The 25,124-nt window shown below is 39.0% G+C and overlaps 1 non-coding gene and 1 pseudogene across 1 annotated transcript; both read right to left on the bottom strand.

Annotated features, from left to right (window-relative positions):
* Window positions 1-278: 278 nt before the first annotated feature.
* LOC130942738 (small nucleolar RNA R71) lies at window positions 279-386 on the bottom strand. The gene has a single exon (XR_009071297.1). It is a non-coding gene; the product is annotated as a small nucleolar RNA R71 (small nucleolar RNA).
* Window positions 387-9,009: 8,623 nt separating this feature from the next.
* LOC130939550 (putative pentatricopeptide repeat-containing protein At5g65820) overlaps window positions 9,010-25,124 on the bottom strand; it is a 30,825-nt pseudogene continuing 14,710 nt past the window's right edge.

Genomic DNA, 25,124 nt, shown 5'->3' with positions numbered 1-25,124 from the left:
TTAAGCCTCAATTAGTTTCTCTAATGCAACAGAATTGCAAGTTCCATGGACTTCCATTGGAAGATCCTCATCAGTTCTTAGCTGAATTCTTGCAAATCTGTGACACTGTCAAGACTAATGGGGTTAACCCTGAGGTCTACAGACTTATGCTATTCCCTTTTGCTGTAAGAGACAGAGCTAGGACATGGTTGGACTCACAACCTAAAGAAAGCCTGGACTCATGGGAAAAGCTAGTCAATGCCTTCTTGGCAAAGTTTTTTCCACCTCAAAAATTGAGTAAGCTTAGAGTGGAAGTCCAAACCTTCAGACAGAAGGATGGAGAATCCCTCTATGAAGCTTGGGAAAGATACAAATAATTGATCAGAAAATGTCCTTCTGACATGCTTTCTGAATGGAGCATCATAGGTATTTTCTATGATGGTCTCTCTGAACTATCCAAGATGTCTTTGGATAGCTCTGCTGGAGGATCTCTTCATCTGAAGAAGACGCCTACAGAAGCTCAAGAACTAATTGAAATGGTTGCAAATAACCAATTCATGTACACTTCTGAAAGGAATCCTGTGAACAATGGGACTAATCAGAAGAAAGGAGTTCTTGAGATTGATACTCTGAATGCCATTCTGGCTCAGAACAAGATATTGACTCAACAAGTCAATTTGATTTCTCAAAGTCTGTCTGGAATGCAAAATGCACCAAGCAGTACTAAGGATGCTTCATCTGAAGAAGAAGCTTATGATCCTGAGAACCCTTCAATGGAAGAGGTGAATTACATGGGAAAACCCTATGGAAACACCTATAATCCTTCATGGAGGAATCATCCAAATCTTTCATGGAAGGATCAACAGAGACCTCAACAAGGTTTCAACAATAATAATGGTGGAAGAAACAGGTTTGGCAATAGCAAGCCTTTTCCATCATCTTCTCAGCAACAGACAGAGAGTTCTAAGCAGAGTAACTCTGACTTAGCAACCATGGTCTCTGATCTAATCAAAACCACTCAAAGTTTCATGACTGAAACAAGGTCCTCCATTAGGAATTTGGAGGCACAAGTGGGACAGCTGAGCAAGAAAATTACTGAACTCCCTCCTAGTACTCTTCCAAGCAATACAGAAGAAAATCCAAAAGGAGAGTGCAAGGCCATCAACATGGCCGAATTTGGAGAGGAAGGAGAGGAAGTGAACGCCACTGAGGAAGACCTCAATGGGCGTGCACTAGCCTCCAATGAGTTCCCTAATGAGGAACCATGGGAATCTGAGGCTCAAAATGAGACCATAGAGATTCTATTGGACTTACTTCTGTCTTTCATGAGCTCTGATGAGTATTCCTCCTCTGAAAGGGATGAGTATGTCACTGAAGAGCAAGTTGCTAAATACCTTGGAGCAATCATGAAGCTAAATGACAAGTTATTTGGAAATGAGACTTGGAAGGATGAACCCCCTTTGCTCACCAAAGAACTAGATGACTTGTCTAGGCAGAAATTACCTCAAAAGAGACAAGATCCTGGGAAGTTCTCAATACCTTGTGCCATAGGCACCATGACCTTCAAGAAGGCTCTGTGTGACTTAGGGTCAAGTGTAAACCTCATGCCTCTCTCTGTAATGGAGAAGCTAGGGATCTTTGAGGTACAAGCTGCAAGAATCTCACTAGAGATGGCAGACAATTCAAGAAAACAAGCTTATGGACTTGTAGAGGATGTTCTGGTGAAAATTGAAGACCATTACATCCCTGCTGATTTCATAGTCTTAGATACTGGGAAGTGCATGGATGAATCTATCATCCTTGGCAGACCCTTCCTAGCCACAGCAAGGGCTGTGATTGATGTTGATGGAGGTGAACTGATCATTCAAGTGAATGAAGAATCCTTTGTGTTTAAGGCTCAAGGATATCCCTCTGTCACCATGGAGAGGAAGCTTGAAGAGCTTCTCTCAAATCAGAGTCAAACAGAGCCCCCACAGTCAAACTCTAAGTTTGGTGTTGGGAGGCCACAACCAAACTCTAAGTTTGGTGTTGAACCCCCACATTCAAACTCTAAGTTTGGTGTTGGGAGGTTCCAACATTGCTCTGAGCATTTGTGAGGCTCCATGAGAGCCCTCTGTCAAGCTACTGACATTAAAGAAGCGCTTGTTGGGAGGCAACCCAATGTCATATTTTATCTATTTTTCTTTGTTATTTTATGTTTTCTGTAGGTTGATGATCATGAGAAGTCACAAAATCAATTGAAAAAGCAAAAACAGAATGAAAAACAGGAAGAAAAATAGCACACCCTGGAGGAAGAACCTACTGGCGTTTAAACGCCAGTAAGGCTAGCAGGTGGGCGTTTAACGCCCAGTCTGGCACCAATCTGGGCGTTTAACGCCAGAAAGGGGCACCAGACTGGCGTTAAACGCCAGGAAAGGGCAAGAACCTGGCGTTAAACGCCAGAAATGGGCACCAGCCCGGCGTTTAACGCCAGAATTGGCTCAAAACGCATTTTTGCATGCCATTTGGTGCAGGGATGACTTTTTCTTGACACCTCAGGATCTGTGGACCCCACAGGATCCCCACCAACCCCACCACTCTCTCTCTTCTTCACCCATTCACCAATCACCTCAACACCTCTTCCCCAAAAACCCTTCACCTATCAAATCCCATCTTTCTCTTCACTACTCACATCCATCCTTCATAAAACCCCACCTACCTCACCCTTCAAATTCAAACCACTTCCCCTCCCATAGCCGAACCATAACCCTTCCCCCACTCCTATATAAACCCTTCCTCACCCCTTCATTTTCACACAACCTAAACACCACTTCTCCCCCTCTTTGGCCGAACACAAAGCCATTCCCTTCTTCCTCATTTCTTCTTCTTCTACTCTCTTCTTTCTTCTTTTGCTCGAGGACGAGCAAACCTTTTAAGTTTAGTGTGGTAAAAGCAGTGCTTTTTGTTTTTCCATAACCATTTATGGCATCCAAGGCCGGAGAAACCTCTAGAAAGAGGAAAGGGAAGGCAAAAGCTTCCACCTCCGAGTCATGGGAGATGGAGAGATTCATCTCAAGGGTGCATCAAGACCACTTCTATGAAGTTGTGGCCTTGAAGAAGGTGATCCCCGAGGTCCCTTTTTCACTAAAAAAGAGTGAATATCCGGAGATCCGACATGAGATCCGAAGAAGAGGTTGGGAAGTTCTTACCAAGAACCATGATCATAGTGTGAACCCGGATCCAAAGAATTGGCTTACTATGGTTCGGGGAAAATACTTGGATTTTAGTCCGGAAAATGTAAGGTTGGCATTCAACTTGCCTATGATGCAAGGAGATGAACATCCTTACACTAGAAGGGTCAACTTTGATCAAAGGTTGGACCAAGTCCTCACTGACATTTGTGAAGAGGGCGCCCAATGGAAGAGAGATTCAAGAGGGAAGCCGGTTCAACTAAGAAGGCATGACCTCAAGCCCGTGGCTAGAGGATGGTTGGAGTTTATCCAACGCTCAATCATTCCCACTAGCAACCGGTCCGAAGTTACTCTAGATCGGGCCATCATGATTCATAGCATCATGATTGGAGAAGAAGTGGAAGTTCATGAGGTTATAGCCCAAGAACTCAGTAAGGTGGCGGAGAAGTCCTCCACCTTGGCAAGGTTAGCCTTTCCTCACCTCATTTGTCACCTCTGTTATTCAGTTGGAGTTGACATAGAGGGAGACATCCCCATTGATGAGGACAAGCCCATCACTAAGAAGAGGATGGAGCACACAAGAGACCCCTCTCATCATGAGATCCCTGAGATGCCTCAAGGGATGCACTTTCCTCCACAAGACTATTGGGAGCAACTGAATACCTCCCTAGGAGAATTGAGTTCCAACATGGGACAACTAAGGGTGGAGCACCAAGAACATTCCATCCTCCTCCATGAAATTAGAGAAGATCAAAGAATCATGAGAGAGGAGCAACAAAGACAAGGAAGAGACATTGAGGAGCTCAAGCACTCCATAAGATCTTCAAGAGGAAGAACAAGCCGCCATCACTAAGGTGGACCCGTTCTTTAATCTCCTTGTTCTTTATTTTCTTGTTTTTCGAATTTTCATGCTTATGTTTATCCATGTTTGTGTCTTATGATCATTAGTGTCTTAAGTGTCTATGCCATAAAGTTATGAATGTCCTATGAATCCATCACCTTTCTTGAATAAAAAAATGTTCTTAATTGAAAAAGGGAAGAATTGCATGAATTTTGAATTTTATAACAGTTTGATTATTTTGATGTGGTGGCAACACTTTTGTTTTCTGAATGCATGCTTAAACAGTGCATATGTCTTTTGAATTTGTGATTCATGAATGTTGGCTCTTGAAAGAATGATGAAAAAGGAGACATGTTACTGAGGATCTGAAAAATCATCAAAATGATTCTTGAAGCAAGGAAAAGCAGTGAATACAAAAAAAAGAGAGAGAAAGAAAAAGAAAAGAAAAAGAAAGAAATAAAGTTGTGATCCAAGGCAAAAAGAGTGTGCTTAAGAACCCTGGACACCTCTAATTGGGGACTTTAGCAAAGCTGAGTCACAATCTGAAAAGGTTCACCCAATTATGTGTCTGTGGCATGTATGTATCCGGTGGTAATACTGGAAGACAGAGTGCTTTGGGCCACAGCCAAGACTCAATAAGTAGCTGTGTTTAAGAATCATCATACTTAACTAGGAGAATCAATGACACTATCTGGATTCTGAGTTCCTAAAGAAGCCAATCATTCTGAATTTCAAAGGATAGAGTGAGATGCCAAAACTGTTCAGAGGCAAAAAGCTAAAAGCCCCACTCATCTGATTAATACTGATCTTCATAGATGTTTTTGGAATTCATTACATATTCTCTTCTTTTTATCTTATTTGATTTTCAGTTGCTTGAGGACAAGCAACAATTTAAGTTTGGTGTTGTGATGAGCGGATAATTTGTACGCTTTTTGGCATTGTTTTTAGTATGTTTTTAGTATGATCTAGTTAGTTTTTAGTATATTTTTATTAGTTTTTAGTTAAAATTCACTTTTCTGGACTTTACTATGAGTTTGTGTATTTTTCTGTGATTTCAGGTATTTTCTGGCTGAAATTGAGGGACCTGAGCAAAAATCTGATTCAGAGACTGAAAAGGACTGCAGATGTTGTTGGATTCTGACCTCCCTGCATTCGAAGTGGATTTTCTGGAGCTACAGAAGCCCAATTGGCGCGCTCTCAACGGCGTTGAAAAGTAGACATCCTGGGCTTTCCAGCAATATATGATAGTCCATACTTTGCCCAAGATTTGATGGCCCAAACCGGCATTCAAAGTCACCTTCAGAATTTCCAGCGTTAAACGCCGGAACTGGCACCAAAGTGGGAGTTAAACGCCCAAACTGGCACAAAAGCTGGCGTTTAACTCCAAGAAGAGTCTCTACACGAAAATGCTTCATTGCTCAGCCCAAGCACACACCAAGTGGGCCCGGAAGTGGATTTTTATGTCATTTACTCATCTTTGTAAACCTTAGGCTACTAGTTTTCTATAAGTAGGACCTTTTACTATTGTATTTTCATCTGGGTCTTTCTGGTTCCCTCTCTGGGACCGAAGCCAATGATCACTTTTGTTCTTATGTATTTTCAACGGTGGAGTTTCTACACACCATAGATTAAGGTGTGGAGCTCTGCTGTACCTCGAGTATTAATGCAATTACTATTGTTCTTCTATTCAATTCAGCTTGTTCTTGTTCCAAGATATCACTTGTTCTTCAACTTGATGAATGTGATGATCCGTGACACTCATCATCATTCTCACCTATGAACGTGTGACTGACAACCACCTCCGTTCTACCTTAGATTGGGTGAATATCTCTTGGATTCCTGATACACGATGCATGGTTGATCGCCTAACAACCGAGCCAGCCATTCCGTGAGATCAGAGTCTTCGTGGTATAGGCAAGAACTGATGGCGGCATTCAAGAGAATCCGGAAGGTCTAACCTTGTCTGTGGTATTCTGAGTAGGATTCAATGATTGAATGACTGTGACGTGCTTCAAACTCCTGAGGGCGGGGCGTTAGTGACAGACGCAAAAGAATCACTGGATTCTATTCCGGCCTGATCGAGAATCGACAGATGGATAGCCGTGCCGTGACAGGGTGCGTTGAACATTTCCACTGAGAGGATGGGAGGTAGCCACTGACAACAGTGAAACCCTTGCATAAGCTTGCCATGGAAAGGAGTAAGAAGGATTGGATGAAGACAGTAGGAAAGCAGAGAGACGGAAGGGACACAGCATCTTCATGCGCTTATCTGAAATTCCCACCAATGAATTACATAAGTATCTCTATCTTTATCTTTATGTTTTATTCGTATATCACCATATCCATTTGAGTTTGCCTGACTAAGATTTACAAGATGACCATAGCTTGCTTCATACCAACAATCTCCGTGGGATCGACCCTTACTCGCATAAGGTTTATTACTTGGACGACCCAGTGCACTTGCTGGTTAGTTGTGCGAAGTTGTGTTTATGCCATGGTATTGAACACCAAGTTTTTGGGGTTCATTACCGGGGATTATAAGAGTTGTGAAAAGTATTGTTCACAATTTCGCGCACCACCCTTTGAAGTCAGTTGGTCGACCTCTTCAAAGAGGTCAAACTTATCATGAGGTCCACCTTTTTGCTAGCCCTTTAAGTGTTGTTGGGCCTGGCTTTTGTACATTGGGTCAAGGTATAAACAGTGCCCTTGCTTGAGTTTGTCATCTTCTTCAGGGGCCCGATTTGAAGAAGTTGTGGTGGAAACCTCTTCCGCTACTCCTAAGGTGATTTCGGCCGTTATGGTCTCTATGCTTCCTCCGACTTCTTCGGCTGAAGGTGTAGATGTTGTGACCGGAGAGAAGCTTGTCCCTCATGGGTGAAAAGTCATGATCTCTTTTCTTATGTCAATCTTTTATGGTAACCCGACCTGTGGGTTTTCAACATTTGAACTTTGTAATAGCTAGTGGCCTTGTGAACACTTTACTTTTTCTTTTAGTTGCTCTTTCAACTTTTAAATAATGTTCAGAATTTGTAATAATTTTTTAAATTTCCTTAATTTCCTTTCTTGTGTTCGACTTCGTGTAGTCGGCTTCTTTTCAAGTTACTTTTACAACTCTATTTTTTATCCAACCTATTTGGAGATCGCTTTGTACGAATTACTTGTATAACTTCCTACATTAATTTGTACCTCGTCGCTTCATTTTGCCGACCACTTTAGGTCGGGCAATGATTTTTATGGTTTGTTGAGATTAAATTAATGCGTTTGAAATAGGAAACTTTGAAAAAAGATAAATGGATTAGGAATTTTATTAATGTGTAAAATTCTTTTACAGAGATAGTTACTAAAGGCTTGAGTGTCCCTAGCTCTTATCCTGGTGCCTCATTAAAAAACCCTTTTCATTGGGAAAAAGAGTGCACCTTAGTTCAAGGCTTCTAACTATAATATCTTTTCAGGTTACAAGTGTGCCAAGAACTCGGGAGCTCTCGCTCTTGGAGGTCAGACACATTATAATAACCTTTGCCTAGGACCTCAATTGTCTTATAAGGTCCTTTCCAGTTTGTAGCAAACTTTTCTTCTACCGACTTCTGCGTCCCGATATCATTTCGAATCAGGATGAGGTCGTTAGTGGCAAAGCTTCTTTTGATCACCCTTTGGTTGTATCTTAGAGCCATCCTATGCTTAAAGGCTTCCTCTCTAATCCGAGCTCTTTTTCGGACTTCTGAAAGGAGGTCGAGTTCTTCCCTTTGCGTCTGGGGGTTGACTCCTTCGTTGTAGAATATGACCCTAGGTGATTCTTCATCTATTTCTATGGAAATCATTGTCTCCATTCTGTAAGCAAGTCGAAAGGGTGATTCTCCCATTGTGGAGTGTGGGGTGGTCCGATATGCCCACAACACTTGAGGGAGTTCGTCAGTCCAAACTCCTTTTGCATTTTGTAGTCGGCATTTTAGCCCAACCAGTATGACTTTATTTGCTACTTCGGCTTATCCATTGGCCTGAGGGTGCTCTACCGAAGTGAACTGGTGCTTAATCTTTAGGTCGGCCACCAGGTTCCTGAAACTTAAGTCGGTAAATTGGGTCCCATTGTCCGTGGTGATGGATTGGGGAACTCCAAACCTTGTGACAATGTTCCTATATAAGAACTTCTGACTTCTTTGAGTAGTGATGGTTGCTAGGAGCTTTACCTCAATCCACTTAGTGAAGTAGTCAATTCCTACTATGAGGTATTTGACTTGTCCCGGTGCTTGTGGGAATGATCCAAGGAGATCAAGTCCCCATTTTGCGAATGGCCATGGTGAAGTGACACTGATAAGTTCTTCAGGAGGCACTACATGGAAATTGGCGTGTTTCTGGCAGAGTGGGCACGTTTTAACAAACTCGATCACTTCCTTTTGAAAGGTCGGCCAAAAGAAGTCGGCTCGGATCACTTTTTTGGATAGTGCCTAAGCTCCTAGATGGTTTCCACATATGCCGTTGTGGACGTCCTCTAAGACTTCCTTTGTGTTGGAGGTCGGGACGCACTTTAAGAGGGGTGTTGAGATCCCTCTTTTGTACAAGACTTTGTAAACCAATGTGTAGTTTTTTGCCTCTTTTACAACTCTTTTGGCCTCTTTCTCTTCCTTAGGGAGTATGTCAAATTTGAGGTAGTTGACTTTAAGATCTATCCACCCTAGCTGCTGGTTGGATATGGTCAGTACTTCTTCCTCTTTTGAGATTGATGGAGACTGCAGAGTCCTTTGGATGAGACTCCTATTGTTGCCCTTGGCTTGGTACTAGCTAATTTTAAGAGAGCATCAGCTCGGACAATGTGTTTCTGAGTTATATGCCGAACCTCACTTTCTGCAAAATGTGTGAGCTGTTCCTATGTTTTGTCCAGTACTTCTTCATAGTAGGGTCTTTGACTTGGTAGGTTCCATTGATCTGTGAAGTGATTACTTGGAAATCGCTAAAAACCATTACCTTTTCTGCTCCCACCTGTTTAGCCAGTTTCAAGCCAACAAGTAAGGCTTCATATTCTACTTAGTTATTGGAGGCAGGGAACTCGAACTTCAAGGAAAATTCTATCCGAGTTCCTTGATCATTTTCTAGTATAATGCCTGCTCCACTGCCAGCTTTGTTTGATGAGCCATCTACATATAAGCTCCACATGACGGGGTCACCCGGGCTTTCAATGTATTCAGCAATGAAGTTGGCTAGATATTGCGACTTAATAGCTGTCCGAGTTTCGTATCTAAGGTCAAACTCGGACAGCTCTACCGCCCATTGTAGAATTCTTCCTGCCAAGTCCGTTTTTTGTAAGATATGTTTCATCGGTTAATTAGTGCGGACTTTGATGGTGTGAGCCTGGAAGTAAGGTTGAAGCCTTCTGGATGTAAGGATGAGGGCATATGCAAATTTCTCTATCTTTTGATAGTTTAGCTCGGCCCCTTGTAAGGCTTTGCTGATGAAATAGATAGGTTGCTGCTCCTTTTCGTCTTCTCGGACTAAGGCTGAAGCTACAGCCTGACTTCTAACGAACAAGTATAACACAAATTCTTCTCCCTTAATAGGCCGGGTAAGTATGGGTGGTTGTCCCAAGAATGCTTTAAAGTCTTGGAAAGTTGGAGTTTTCTCCAAGATCGATTTGCGATCCGGTTATCTCCAGATAAGGGTGAGGGGTGAGGATATCCCTAAGACCACTTTTAGGACTCGTTATGGTCATTACAAGTACACTGTAATGTCTTTTGGATTGACGAACGCTCCTGCAGTGTTTATGGATTACATGAATAGAGTTTTCCGTCCATTTTTGGATAAATTCGTTGTTGTCTTCATTGATGACATACTGATTTATTCTAAGACTGAGGAAGAGCATGCGGAACACTTGAGGACCGTGTTGCAGATTTTAAAGGAGAAGAAACTCTATGCGAAACTGTCTAAGTGTGAGTTTTGGAAGAGTGAGGTGAAGTTTTTGGGTCACGTGGTGAGTAAGAAGGGAATAGCCGTAGATCCAACTAAGGTGGAGGCTGTGATTGATTGGAAGCAACCAACCACCGTAACAGAGATAAGGAGTTTTCTGGGCTTAGCTGGCTATTACCGAAGGTTTATCAAAGACTTTTCACAGATAGCTTTGCCAATGATAAAGTTAACCCACAAAGACACTCCGTTTGTTTGGACTCCTGAGTGCGAGGAGAGCTTTCAGGCATTGAAGAAAAATTTGACCACCGCACCTGTGTTAGTGTTGCCTGAGCCGAACGAACCATTTGAGGTGTACTGTGATGCCTCATTAAAGGGTCTAGGGTGCATGCTGATGCAGCATCATAATGTGGTGGTGTATGCCTCACGGCAGTTGAGACCACATGAAGTTAATTATCCTACGCACGATTTGGAGCTTGCTGCGGTCGTGTTTGCCTTGAAGGTGTGGAGGCATTACTTCTATGGGGTTAAGTTCCAAGTTTTCTCTGATCATAAGAGCTTGAAGTACCTCTTTGATCAGAAAGAGCTTAATATGAGGCAGAGGAGGTGGATGGAATTGTTGAAGGACTACGACTTTGAGTTGAATTACCATCCGGGAAAGGTGAATGTAGTGGTGGATGCGTTGAGTCGAAAGTCGCTGTATGCTGCTTGGATGACACTTCAAGAAGAGAAGTTGCTCAAAGAGTTCGAGAGTCTAAAAATTGGTGTTCAAGAAGTGTCTGGGACTCTGTGTTTGAGTCGATTACAGATCTCGAGTGACTTTAAGTCTGAACTTCTGAAGGCTCATGAGAACGATGATGCATTATCAAAGGTGTTACCGGCCATTGAACAAGGGAAACAGTGGAGAGTGTCGGAAGAAAAAGATGGGTTACGGAGATTCAAGGGTATGATCATTGTGCCGGATGTTGGCACTTTGAGGCAGGATATCTTAAAAGAGGCACATAAAAGCGGATTCTCCATTCACCCGGGAAGTACTAAGATGTACCATGATTTAAAGGCGATGTTTTGGTGGCCGGGTATGAAAAATGATGTGGCGGAATATGTTTCTAAGTGCTTAACTTGTCAAAAGGTAAAGATTGAACATCAAAGACCTGCCGGGATGTTGCAACCTTTAGAGATTCCACAATGGAAGTGGGAAAGTATTGCAATGGACTTTGTGTCAGGATTGCCAAGGACTAGGGCTGGTTTTAATGCTATCTGGGTGATTGTGGACCGACTGACGAAGTCAGCTCACTTTTTACCCATTCGTATGACTTACACCCTTGAGGAGCTAGCACGGTTGTATATAAAAGAGGTTGTGAGACTTCATGGTGTACCTGCTACTATAATCTCTAATAGAGATCCTCGTTTCACTTCAAGATTTTGGGGTGCATTTCAGAAAGCTTTTGGAACCCGACTAAGCTTGAGCACGGCTTACCATCCTCAAACATATGGTCAATCTGAGAAGACGATCCAAACACTAGAGGATATGTTGAGAGCTTGTGTTTTGGACCAACCGGCGAGTTGGGTTCGGTATATGCCGTTAGTGGAGTTTGCATACAATAATAGCTACCATGCGAGCATCGGAATGGCTCCGTATGAGGCCTTATATGGGAAAAAATGTCAATCTCCGCTATGTTGGTATGAAGCTGGGGAGAAAGGCTTGTTGGGGCCAGAAATGATAGTTGAGACCACTGAACAAGTCAAGAAAATCCGAGATAGGATGCTTACGGCGCAGAGTCGTCAGAAGAGTTACGCCGATCAGAGGCAAAAACCCTTAGAATTTGAGGAAGGAGACCATGTTTTCCTTAAGGTTACTCCAACCACGGGAGTAGGTAGGGCGATTAAAGCAAAGAAGTTGAATCCTCGATACATTGGTCCATTTCAAATCCTGGAGAGGATTGGACCGGTGGCGTATCGAATGGCTCTACCACCTCATCTTTCGAACCTGCACGACGTGTTTCACGTGTCGCAGCTTCGGAAGTACACTCCTGATGCTAGCCATGTGTTAGAACCTGAATCGGTTCAGTTAAGGGAAGATTTGACGCTTCCAGTGGCTCTAGTCAGAATTGATGATACTAGTATCAAACGGTTGTGTAGAAAAGAGGTTTCATTAGTCAAAGTGGCATGGAGTCGAGGCGGTGTGGAGGAACACACTTGGGAACTTGAGTCGGAGATGTGATCGGATTATCCGCACTTATTCTCAGGTAATTGCATTTGAATTATGTGGGCAAAATTCCCAATTAGGTGGGTAGAATGTAAGACCCGGTTAATTAACGGCTAATTAACCCATAAATGATAATTTATTCTAGAAGTCCCAAAATGTGATTTTTATGGCTAAATGTGATAGAGGAGATTGAGATGAGAATTCCGGTACCAATTTTATAGAAATCAGACCAAGATTGGACCGAACGGGCCAAATCGGGCCAACCGGACCCAAAGTGGGCCCTTGGCCCAACATAACTAAACTAAAACCCTAGTTTTCAGCACTCTCTCTCCTCACAACACTCAATTCACGCTGAAATTAGAGAGAAGAGGGGGAAGAACACTCTCTCAAGTTCTATCTCTCCCTTGATCTTCAAACCACCATAACTTTTGATCTAGAGCTCCGATCGCCACTCCATTTGCGGCCAGGCATTCACCACGAAGAGCTCTACAAAACCCATACAATCAATCTTGAGGTAAGCCACGTTTTGCTCTTCAAATTTCCAGCTTTGATTTCGAGTTTCATGAGCAAAAATGTTGAGATTTTGGGCTCTTTGATGTTATAGGACCCAACTCTCTTGAAGGAGAAGGTTAATCTCGTCTTCTTGGACCTTGGGTGTGGTAAGATTCTCAACCCTAGTGTAATTTGTTGTTCTATGATGTTTGGGTATTGAGATGTTGTGTATGGGTATGATGATTGTGGCTTAGGTTGTGTATGTGTGAATATTGGAGCTTGATTGGTGATTTTGAAAAGCTTGAAAAGGGATTTGGTGGTGAAAAATCTGTTCTTGAAAGTGTTGAGGCCTTGAGAGCTTGAGGAAAAGTGGTTTGGAAGTGCTCCGATTGAGCTTGGGAAATCGGCTAAGGTATGTGGTGCACGAAATTGCAATCACACTTTTGCAATTCCGCACAACTAACCAGCAAGTGCACTGGGTCGTCCAAGTAATACCTTACGTGAGTAAGGGTCGATCCCACGGAGATTGTCGGCTTGAAGCAAGCTATGGTTATCTTGTAACTCTTAGTCAGGATATCAATAATTATCAGGTTTAATTGTGAAAAGTAAAAGAACATGAAATAAGTACTTGTTTTGCAGTAATGGAGAACAGGTTGAGGTTTTGGAGATGCTCTATCTTCTGAATCTATGCTTTCCTACTGTCTTCTTCTTCATGCACGCAAGACTCCTTCCATGGCAAGCTGTATGTAGGGTTTCACCGTTGTCAATGGCTACCTCCCATCCTCTCAGTGAAAATGTTCAACGCGCTCTGTCACAGCACGGCTAATCATCTGTCGGTTCTCAATCAGGTTGGAATAAAATCCAGTGATTCTTTTGCGTCTGTCACTAACGCCCAGCCTTCAGGAGTTTGAAGCTCGTCACAGTCATTCAATCCTTGAATCCTACTCAGAATACCACAGACAAGATTGAGACCTTCCGGATTCTCTTGAATGCCGCCATCAATTCTAGCTTATACCACGAAGATTCTAATTAAGGAATCCAAGAGATATCTACTCAATCTAAGGTAGAACGGAGGTGGTTGTCAGGCACACGTTCATAGGTGAGAATGATGATGAGTGTCACGGATCATCACATTTATCAGGTTTAGGAACAAGTGATATCTTAGAATAGAAGCAAGCGTGATTGAATGAAAAACAGTAGTAATTGCATTAATCCATCAAGACACAGCAGAGCTCCTCACCCCCAACCATGGGGTTTAGAGACTCATGCTGTAGAAGATACAATGAGAAACGTGTAAAGTGTCATGAGGTAGAGATATAATATCAAAAGGCCCTATTAATAGTGAACTAGTAACCTAGGGTATACAGAAATGAGTAAATGACGTAAAAATCCACTTCCGGGGTCCACTTGGTGTGTGCTTGGGCTGAGCATTGAAGCTTTCATGTGTAGAGACTGTTTCTGGAGTTAAACGCCAGCTTTTATGCCAGTTTGGGCGTTTAACTCCAATTTTTGTGCCAGTTCCGGCGTTAAACGCCGGGAATTCTGAAGCTGATTTGCAACGCCAGTTTGGGCCATCAAATCTCGGGCAAAGTATGGACTATTATACATTGCTGGAAAGTCCAGGATGTCTACTTTCCAACGCAATTGAGAGCGCACCAATTGGGCTTCTGTAGCTCCAGAAAATCCACTTCGAGTGCAGGGAGGTCAGAATCCAACAGCATCTGCAGTCCTTTTCAGCCTCTGAATCAGATTTTTGCTCAGGTCCCTCAATTTCAGCCAGAAAATACCTGAAATCACAGAAAAATACACAAACTCATAGTAAAGCCCAGAAAAGTGAATTTTAAATAAAAACTAATAAAAACATACTAAAAACTAACTAAAATGTACTAAAAACATACTAAAAATAGTGCCAAAAAGCGTATAAATTATCCGCTCATCACAACACCAAACTTAAATTGTTGCTTGTCCCCAAGCAACTGAAAATCAAATAGGATAAAAAGAAGAGAACATACTATAGACTCCAAAATACCAATGAAACTTACCTCCAATTAGATGAGCGGGACTAGTAGCTTTTTGCTTCTGAACAGTTTTGGCATCTCACTTTATCCTTTGAAGTTTAGAATGATTGGCATCTATAGGAACTCAGAATTCAGATAGTGTTATTGATTCTCCTAGTTAAGTATGATGATTCTTGAACATAGCTACTTTATGAGTCTTGGCTGTGGCCCAAAGCACTCTGTCTTCCCGTATTACCACCGGATACATACATGCCACAGACACATAACTGGGTGAACCTTTTTAGATTGTGACTCAGCTTTGCTAGAGTCCCCAATTAGAGGTGTCCAGGGTTCTTAAGCACACTCTTTTTGCCTTGGATCACTTTTTATTTCTACCCTTGCCTTTTGGTTTAAAGGGCTATTGGCTTTTTCTGCTTGCTTTTTCTTCTTCTCTTCTTTTTTTTTTATTTTATTTTTTTTTGCTTTTTCTTGCTTCAAGAATCAATTTGATAATTTTTTTTAGATCCTCAATAACATTTCGCCTTTTTCATCATTCTTTCAAGAGCCAACAAATTTAACATTCTTTAAACAACAAATTCAAAAGACATATGCACTGTTCAAGCATTCATTCAGAAAACAAAAAGTATTGTCACCACATCAAACTAATTCAACTAGTTTCAGAGATAAATTCGAAATCCTGTACTTCTTATTCTTTTGTAATAAAAACATTTTTCATTTAAGAAAGGTGATGGATTCATAGGACATTCATAGCTTTAAGGCATAGACACTAAGATACTAATGATCATGTAATAAGACACAAACATAGATAAACATAAGCATAAAAATTCGAAAAATAGAAAATAAAGAACAAGGAGATTAAAGAACGGGTCCACCTTAGTGATGGCGGCTTGTTCTTCCTCTTGAAGATCTTATGGAGTGCTTGAGCTCCTCAATGTCTCTTCCTTGCCTTTGTTGCTCCTCTCTCATGATTCTATGATCTTCTTTAATTTCATGGAGGAGGATGGAATGTTCTTGGTGCTCCACCCTTAGTTGTCCCATGTTGGAACTCAATTTTCCTAGGGAGGTGTTGATTTGCTCCCAATAGTTTTGTGGAGGAAAGTGCATCCCTTGAGGTATCTCAGGGATTTCATGATGAGAAATTTGCTCAAGCTCTTGTTTGCTCCATCCTTTTCTTAGTGATGAGCTTTTGAGATGAATCTCTCCATCTCCCATGACTCGGAGGTGGAAGCTTTTGCCTTCCCTTTCCTCTTTCTAGAGGTTTCTCCGGCCTTAGATGCCATAAATGGTTATGAAAAAAACAAAAACAATGCTTTTACCACACCAAACTTAGAAGGTTTGCTCGTCCTCGAGCAAAAGAAGAAAGAAAGGAGTAGAAGAAGAAGAAAATGGAGGAGATGGAGAAGTAGTGTGTATGATGTGTGAAAATGAGGGGGTGAAGATGGGTTTATATAGGGGTGGATGTGAGTGGTGAAGAGAATGGTGGGATTTGATAGGTGAGGGGTTTTTTGGGGAAGAGGTATTGAGGTGATTGGTGAATGGGTGAAGAAGAGAGAGAGTAGTGGGGTAGGTGGGGATCCTGTGGGGTCCACAGATCCTGAGGTGTCAAGGATAATTCATCCCTGCACCAAGTGGCGAGCAAAAATGCTCCTTCTGCCAATCCTGGCGTTAAACGCCGGGCTGGTGCCCATTTCTGGCGTTTAACGCCAGCTTGGTGCCCATTCCTGGCGTTTAACGCTAGTCTGGTGCCCCTTTCTGGCGTTAAACGCCCAGAATGGTGCCAGACTGGGCGTTAAACGCCCATTTGCTGCCTTTACTGGCATTTAAATGCCATCAAGTTTTCCTCTAGGGTGTGCTGTTTTAATTTCTGTTTCTGTTTTTTCAATTGATTTTGTGACTTTCCATGATCATCAACCTATAGAAAACATAAAATAACAAAGGAAAATAATAAATATAACATTGGGTTGCCTCCCAACAAGCGCTTCTTTAATGTCAGTAGCTTGACAGTGGGCTCTCATGGAGCTTCACAGATGTTCAGAGCAATGTTGGAACCTCCCAACACCAAACTTAGAGTTTGAATGTGGGGGTTCAACACCAAACTTAGAAGTTGGTTGTGGCCTCCCAACACCAAACTTAGAGTTTGACTGTGGGGGCTCTGTTTGACTCTGTTTTGAGAGAAGCTCTTCATGCTTCCTCTCCATGGTTACAGAAGGAGAACCTTGAGTCTTATAGTTTGCACTGTCTGCAAGCCACGGAGCTTCCTGAATAGCAAACAATTGCTCATCCGGAAAGGTTTCAGAGATCTCAGTAGGAGGGAGGGATGCTCCTGCTACTGGTTCTATCCGGGACAGGTGATCAGCTACTTGATTCTCTGTCCCTTTTCTGTCTCTTATTTCTATATCAAACTCTTGTAGAAGCAACAGCCATCTTATGAGCCTGGGTTTTGAATCCTGCTTTGTGAGTAGATATTTAAGAGCAGCATGGTCAGTGTACACAATCACTTTTGATCCTACTAAATAAGATCTGAACTTGTCAATGGCATAAACCACTGCAAGTAACTCCTTTTCTGTGGTTGTGTAGTTCTTCTGTGCATCATTTAGAATACGGCTGCCGTAAAAATGACGTGCAGAAGCTTACCATGCCTTTGTCCCAATACTGCACCAATGGCATGGTGACTGGCATCACACATTAGTTCAAATGGTAATGTCCAGTCTGGTGCAGAGATGACTGGTGCTGTGACCAGCTTAGCTTTCAGAGTCTCAAACGCCTGCAGACACTCCTTATCAAAGATAAATGGCGTGTCAGCAGCTAGCAGATTACTCAGAGGTTTGGCAATTTTTGAAAAATCCTTTATAAACCTTCTGTAGAATCCTGCATGCCCCAGAAAGCTTCTGATTGCCTTAACATTGGTAGGTGGTGGTAATTTTTCAATTACTTCAACTTTAGCTTGATCAACCTCTATTCCCTTGTTTGAAATTTTATGCCCAAGGACAATCCCTTCAGTCACCATAAAGTGACATTTTTCCCAGTTTAAAACTAGGTTGGTCTCTTGGCATCTTTTCAGAACAAGTGCTAGATGGTTAAGGCAGGAGCTGAATGAGTCTCCAAATACTGAAAAGTCATCCATGAAGACTTCCAGAAATTTCTCTACCATATATGAGAAGATAGAGAGCATGCACCTCTGAAAGGTTGCAGGTGCATTGCACAGACCAAAAGGCATCCTTCTGTAGGCAAATACTCCAGAAGGACATGTGAATGCTATTTTCTCTTGGTCCTGAGGATCTACTGCAATTTGGTTGTAACCTGAATAGCCATCCAAAAAGCAGTAGTATTCATGACCTGCTAGTCTCTCTAGCATCTGGTCTATGAATGGTAAAGGAAAATGATCCTTTCTGGTGACTGTACTGAGCCTTCTGTAATCAATACACATGTGCCACCCTGTAACTGTTCTTGTAGGAACTAGTTCATTCTTTTCATTATGAACCACTGTCATGCCTCCCTTCTTGGGGACAACGTTGACAGAGCTCACCCAAGGGCTATCTGAAATAGGATAAATAATCTCAGCCTCTAGTAACTTAGTGACCTCTTTCTGTACCACCTCCTTCATGGCTGGATTTAGCCGCCTTTGTGGTTGAACCACTGGCTTAGCATCATCCTCCAATAGGATTTTGTGCATGCATCTTGCTGGGCTAATGCCCTTAAGATCACTTATGGACCACCCAAGAGCTGTCTTGTGTGTCCTTAGCACTTGAATTAGTGCTTCCTCTTCCTGTGGATTTAAAGCAGAGCTTATGATCATTGGAAAAGTGTCACCCTCTCCCAGAAATGCATATTTCAGGGATGGTGGTAGTGGTTTGAGCTTGGGTTTAAGAGGTCTCTCCTCTTCCTGAGGAATTTTCAGAGGTTCTTTTATTTCCTTTAGTTCCTCCAGATCAGGCTGAACATCTTTAAAGATGTCCTCTAGCTCTGATTCGAGACTTTCAGTCATATTGACCTCCTCCACCAAAGAGTCAATAATATCAGCGCTCATGCAGTCATTTGATGTGTCTGGATGCTGCATAGCTTTGACAACATTCAACTTGAACTCATCCTCATTGACTCTCAGGGTTAATTCCCCTTTTTGGACGTCAATGAGGGTTCGTCCAGTTGCTAAGAAAGGTCTTCCTAGAATGAGAGTTGCACTCTTGTGCTCCTAAATTTCCAGCACAAAGTCAGTGGGAAAGGCAAATGGCCCAACCTTGACAATCATGTCCTCAATTATGCCTGATGGATATTTAATGGAGCCATCAGCAAGTTGGAGGCATATTCGGGTTGGTTTGACTTCTTCAGTCAAGCCAAGCTTTCTGATAGTGGATGCAGGTATTAGATTGATACTTGCTCTAAGGTCACACAGGGCTGTCTTGGTGCAAGCACCTTCTAATGTGCATGGTATCATAAAGCTTCCTGGATCTTGAAGCTTTTCTGGTAAGCTTTTCAGAATGACTGCACTGCATTCTTCAGTGAGAAACACTTTTTCGGTTTCTCTCCAATCCTTCTTATGACTTAAGATCTCTTTCATTAACTTAGCATAAGAAGGTATTTTCTTAAGTTCCTTTGCAAACGGAATCTTTATTTCAAGAGTCCTTAGATAGTCTGCAAAGCGGGCAAATTGCTTATCTTGTTCCGCTTGGCGGAGTTTCTGAGGATAAGGCATCTTGGCTTTATATTCTTCAACCTTAGTTACTGCAGGTTTATTCCTTACAGAGGTGATTGGAGAAGCCTTTTTAGAGGGGTTACTACCAGCACTCTCAGGTGTCTGATTCCCTATTGGTGTTTGAACGCCAGGATTGGGTGAAGAATGGGCGTTTAACGCCAACTTTTCCCCCCTTTCTGGCGTTTGGACGCCAAGAGTATTCCTCTCTGGGATCTTACTGTCCTCAGAGGGATTTTGGACAGTGGTTTGGTTATCCTCTGTCAATTGTTCCTTTATTGGCTTTTTGCTACTTTGAGCAGTGTTATTCAATGTCTTCCCACTCCTCAGTTGAACTACTTGGCACTCTTCTGTTATCTGTTTAGATAACTGCTGTTTTGCCTGATTCAACTGTGATTCTATGTTCTTGTTAGCAATTTTAGTTTCTTGGAGCATCTCTTTAAATTCTGCTAACTGTTTTGTCATCAGGTGTAATTGCTGATTAAGCTCAACCATCTGTTCTTGAGGATTAGGATCAGTGGCTACTGCCATAACTTCTTCTTTTGTATAGGACTCATTGCTAGAGTACAAATGTTGATTTCTAGCAACAGTATCTATAAGCTCTTGAGCCTCTTCAATCGTCTTCCTCATATGTATAGATCCACCAGCTGAGTGGTCTAGAGACATCTGAGCTTTTTCTGTAAGCCCATAGTAGAAGATGTCTAATTGTACCCACTCTGAAAACATTTCAGAGGGGCATTTTCTTAGCATACCTCTATACCTCTCCCAGGCATTATAAAGGGATTCATTATCCTCTTGTTTAAAGCCTTGGATGTCCAGCCTTAGCTGTGTCATCCTTTTTGGAGGGTAAAATTGATTCAGGAATTTGTCTGATAACTGTTTCCATGTCTTTATGCTTGCTGTAGGTTGGTTATTCAACCACCTCTTAGCTTGATCTTTTACAGCGAATGGAAACAGTAATAGTCTGTAGACATCCTGATCCACCTCTTTATCACGTACTGTGTCAGTAATTTGTAAGAATTGCGCCAGAAACTCAGTAGATTCTTCCTGTGGAAGACCGGAATACTGGCAATTTTACTGCACCATGATAATGAGTTGAGGATTTAGCTCAAAGCTGCTTGCTTTAATGGGAGGTATACAGATGCTACTCCCATATACAGCTGTAATGGGGTTAGCATATGACCCCAGAGTTCTTCTGGACTGTTCAATTCCACTTAGGTCCATGATGGAGAAAGAGAATATGATATGGATTCACAAGTAAAGTAAATATTTTTTTTAATTAAAGGTGACCGAAAAAAAATAAAATAAAATAAATGGAAAATAAAATAAAATTTCAAAAACTAAAAGAAAATAAGATCAAAGCAAATTGAAAACTGAATCAATTAGTTAATTAAAAAGATTTTAGAATTAGCAATTGAAAAGATATGATTGAAAATTATTTTGAAAAAGATTTGATTTTTGAAATGAGGAAAGAGAAAAACAACAAAATGACACCAAACTTAAAATTTTTAGAAAATCAAACACAAATTTTCAAAAATTTAAAGGAAAACACAAAGAAGACACCAAACTTAGAATTTTTACGGATCAAGAAAGGACTAAGGACATGCAAATTCGAAAAAATAAAAGAAAACAAAAGCATGCAATTGACACCAAACTTAAAATATGAAACTAAACTCAAATAAAAGACTCTAAACCAACAAAAATAAAACAGTCATAATCTAAGTAACAAGATAAACCGTCAGTTGTCCAAACTCGAACAATCCCCGACAACGGCGTCAAAAACTTGGTGCACAAAAATTTTATAAATAAAAATAATATATTTACTTGATCAAAATAAGAAAATATGTAATAGAAAAAAATTTAATTGAAATTTTTTTTAAATTATCATGCGTATAAAATATTTAAATTTGAAAATATCTTATCGAAACATAATATTGTATAACGTAATTAAAAATCTTATTGAAATTTTAAATCTAAAAATCCTTTCATTTAAATACCAAACACAATATTTTATCATAAAAGATTTTAAATAATTTCGAAAATTACTTCTCCTCTTAAACTACTTCATCCAGATATTATTAAATATTTAAATGTGATATTTTTTTCTTTTTTATTAAGTGACAATAAATTAGATATATTTATTTTTTGGAATTTTTTTAAAAATAATTTTATATAATTATAAAAGTGGCTTAACTTTGTATATATAGGAGGGCAGTGTATAAAACTATATATTACATAATAATTGGTGTTTTTTGTGTTTTAGTGTTTTACACAAATTCATGTTTGTTTTATAAAATAGAAAGATTGGAGGGTATATTTTGCTTTTTTTCTATTCACAATCTAAAAATTAGATGGTTGGATTTTATTATATTTAACATTAAATTTTTTTAAAATCAAACGGTACTATTTCAATGTTAATTATTATTTATTATTAATAATGTTTTATTCATAACAAAAAATAAAAATATAATTATTTAAATTTAGATTTTAGAAGAATTAACGTTATAAGTAACAAATGATCTATTTTTATTATGCATATTATAAATTAATGAATTAAACTAACAGATATAATGAATTATAATTAATTAATTGGTATAAATTATAATAAATTATATAACATTTAAAAAGAAAATAAAATAAATAAGAAGAAAATAAAAAGAATAAAATAGACAGAAGACTACAATAAAATAAATTAAGTGTGACGGTTTTTTTTTTGGTACATTTCATATCACATCCGTTCCAATAATAATAATAAATAAAAATACGTCAACTTGATATCTAAGAAAAAATGATGAGATAAAATCATAATACAGTTCTAAAGTAAAAGCTTAAATTAGAGCATAATATCATTACACAATACAAATTGAAAGAAATTTCACACTACAATATACCACATACAGGTAAATAACTTAAATTTAAATATGAAATATTTTTTATTTATGCATACATGATAACACCATGGTCTATAAATACTTCATGGATAACAGATCATATATAGCTCCGAATGATGAGCACGAAAGTTGGAGAGTGTGGTAGTTTGTGTCCACGATAGTTGCCTTCTTACAACGACGCCTCATAGGAAGAAAAAGAATTGTTGTAAAAGTTATCCAATGAAAGAGTAATTGGTAAACGAATGATATTTTCTTCTAGCATACATGGTCTTTTATAGTGGTAAAATAAAAATGGAAGAAATTAAATTTTATATTTTTATATTAGGAATAGAATTTGATATTTATTCTAATAAAATTATTATTATTATCAATATAAATGGGTTAACAACTTGCCACTAATAAAATCATTGGATAATGAATAAGAATTAAAAGGGTACATAAATATAATTAAAATGAATATAATTAAAATGTTTAAAAATATTTCTGATTGATAATTAGTTTAATATTGTATTAAATATTGATTTTATATAGTTATAATAAAGATATTTTCCTAAATTAGTATAATTATGCATTATTCATTAAAATAATTAAAAATATTTTCGATTAATAATTGATAAGTAGTTTAATAATGTATTAAATATTGATTTTATATAATTATAATAAAGATATTTTCCTAAATTAATATAATTATGTATTATTCATTAAATGCATTCATTTTGGAGGAAAAATGAGTTTACGAGAAAGTGACACCTCACTTTTATTAGTTGAGAAAAAAACCCAATTTTAGTATATTAAGTAGATGTCATATAAATATTAAAATTGTATTAATGCATTAATTGAAATACATTATTAGAATAAAAAATTGCAAGAATTAAAATAACTAAAATTTATTAACTTTAATTGATTAAATTAGCATAAAATAAGAAAGAGATGATTAATCAAATTAAAATAAATTAAAAAATATAACTCAACAAAGCAAATGTCACAATAATTATATTACTAATTAAAAAAAATCAATTCCATCAATTCAAATTTCTATTTAAAATAGACAATTAAAGATCACCAATAAATAAAAATGAATGGAATATAATAAAGAATAATTTTGGTAGTATAATTAATTAAATAAAATTATTATATACAATTTTTACTTTTTACCTTATTATAATTTAAGTTAACATTGGTGGTAAAAAAACTAATTTTAAATAGTTTCAATTTGTAATTTTACAACATAATTAAAGCACAATTCATAATTTTTTATTTTGTGATTAATCAATATTTTTTAAATTTTTTGGTCAAGTCTTATATATTTTATGATTGATAAATTTTCTCTAGAAACACAAATTTGTGATGAATTATTATAATCATAATTAATTAAGAAATAAAAAATTATAAAAAAATCAAATAAAAGATAAAAAATAAAGTAAAAATTTATTTTGAAACTAAAAATTTGTCAATTGTGCTAGAAATTCTAAAAATTTGTATCTTATTATATAATCAATTTTGTTACTCACTTCAACTTCATTATCCCTTTGTATCCAAAAAAATATATAATATCACACTTATTTAAAAAAAGATGAAACTCTTCGAATACATAATATAATGTATAATTTAAGAATAATAAGATAAAAAAATCTAGAATTTTATAATAGTATTTAAAATTTTCAATGATGATAATACAAAGTTTAAATCTACCAAATGAATTCTAGATCTCAATTCAATAGTTACCATTTGCACATCTTATTTAAATTTGATTTTTAAATTTTAATTTATGTTTTGGAGGTTATCTGAAACGTTGATTTGGGCCTGAACGTGAGGTCCAGATCCCTTTGTGTGGCAACGTCTGACTTGTCATGCCAAGGTGTTGCCTGTCCAAATTACTCGTGAGGAGGTTGAGGGTGATACCTGCAAGAGACTTTGATGCTTAAGTTAACAAAGGTTTTAAGCAGGTTTTTTGTATATTAGAACGTGAGTTATACTTGGGGGGTGCCGGTATATTTATAGTAGAATTGCTAACCACCTTTGTTGAAATGCTTTTATCTTTTCTGATAGATGAGCGCTCCATTTTTCTTGGGAGTTTGTTAAAATCCACCTTCTAGATGAGGCCGAGATTCTAGGAAGCAGTTTGTCTGCTTCGAATAAGTAGAGCTTTTGTCCTTTGGAGTCAGGTGTTCGACATCTTCAAAAAGGTCAGACTTATCATGAGGTCCACCTTTTTGCTGGCCCTTTAAGTGTTGTTGGGCCTGGCTTTTGTACATTGGGTCAAGGTATAAACAGTGCCTTGCTTGACTTCGTCCTCTTCTTCAGGGGCCCGATTTGAAGAAGTTGTGGTGGAAACCTCTTCCGCTACTCCTAAGGTGATTTCGGCCGTTATGGTCTCTATGCTTCCTCCGACTTCTTCGGCTGAAGGTGTAGATCTTGTGACCGGAGAGAAGCTTGTCTCTCATGGGTGAAAAGTCATGATCTCTTTTCTTATGTCAATATTTTATGGTAACCCGGCCCGTGGGTTTTCAACATTTGAACTTTGTAATAGCTAGTGGCCTTGTGAACACTTTACTTTTTCTTTTAGTTGATCTTTCAACTTTTAAGTAATGTTCAGAATTTGTAATACTTTTTTAAATTTCCTTAATTTCCTTTCTTGTGTTTGACTTCGTGTAGTTGGCTTCTTTTCAAGTTACTTTTGCAACTCTATTTTTTATCCAACCTATTTGGAGATCGCTTTGTACGAGTTACTTGTATAACTTCCTACATTAACTTGTACCTTGTCGCTTCATTTTGCTGACCACTTTAGGTCGGGCAATGATTTTTATGGTTTGTCGAGATTAAATTAATGCGTTTGAAATAGGAAACTTTGAAAAAAGATAAATGGATTAGGAATTTTATTAATGTGTAAAATTCTTTTACAGAGATAGTTACTAAAGGCTTAAGTGTCCCTAGCCCTTATCCTGGTG

Source organism: Arachis stenosperma, chromosome 7 (assembly GCF_014773155.1).
Source record: "Arachis stenosperma cultivar V10309 chromosome 7, arast.V10309.gnm1.PFL2, whole genome shotgun sequence".
NCBI classification, from domain to species: domain Eukaryota; kingdom Viridiplantae; phylum Streptophyta; class Magnoliopsida; order Fabales; family Fabaceae; genus Arachis; species Arachis stenosperma.
The sequence above is the reverse complement of the archived record's forward strand: the minus strand, read 5'-3'. Positions and strand labels throughout refer to the sequence as shown.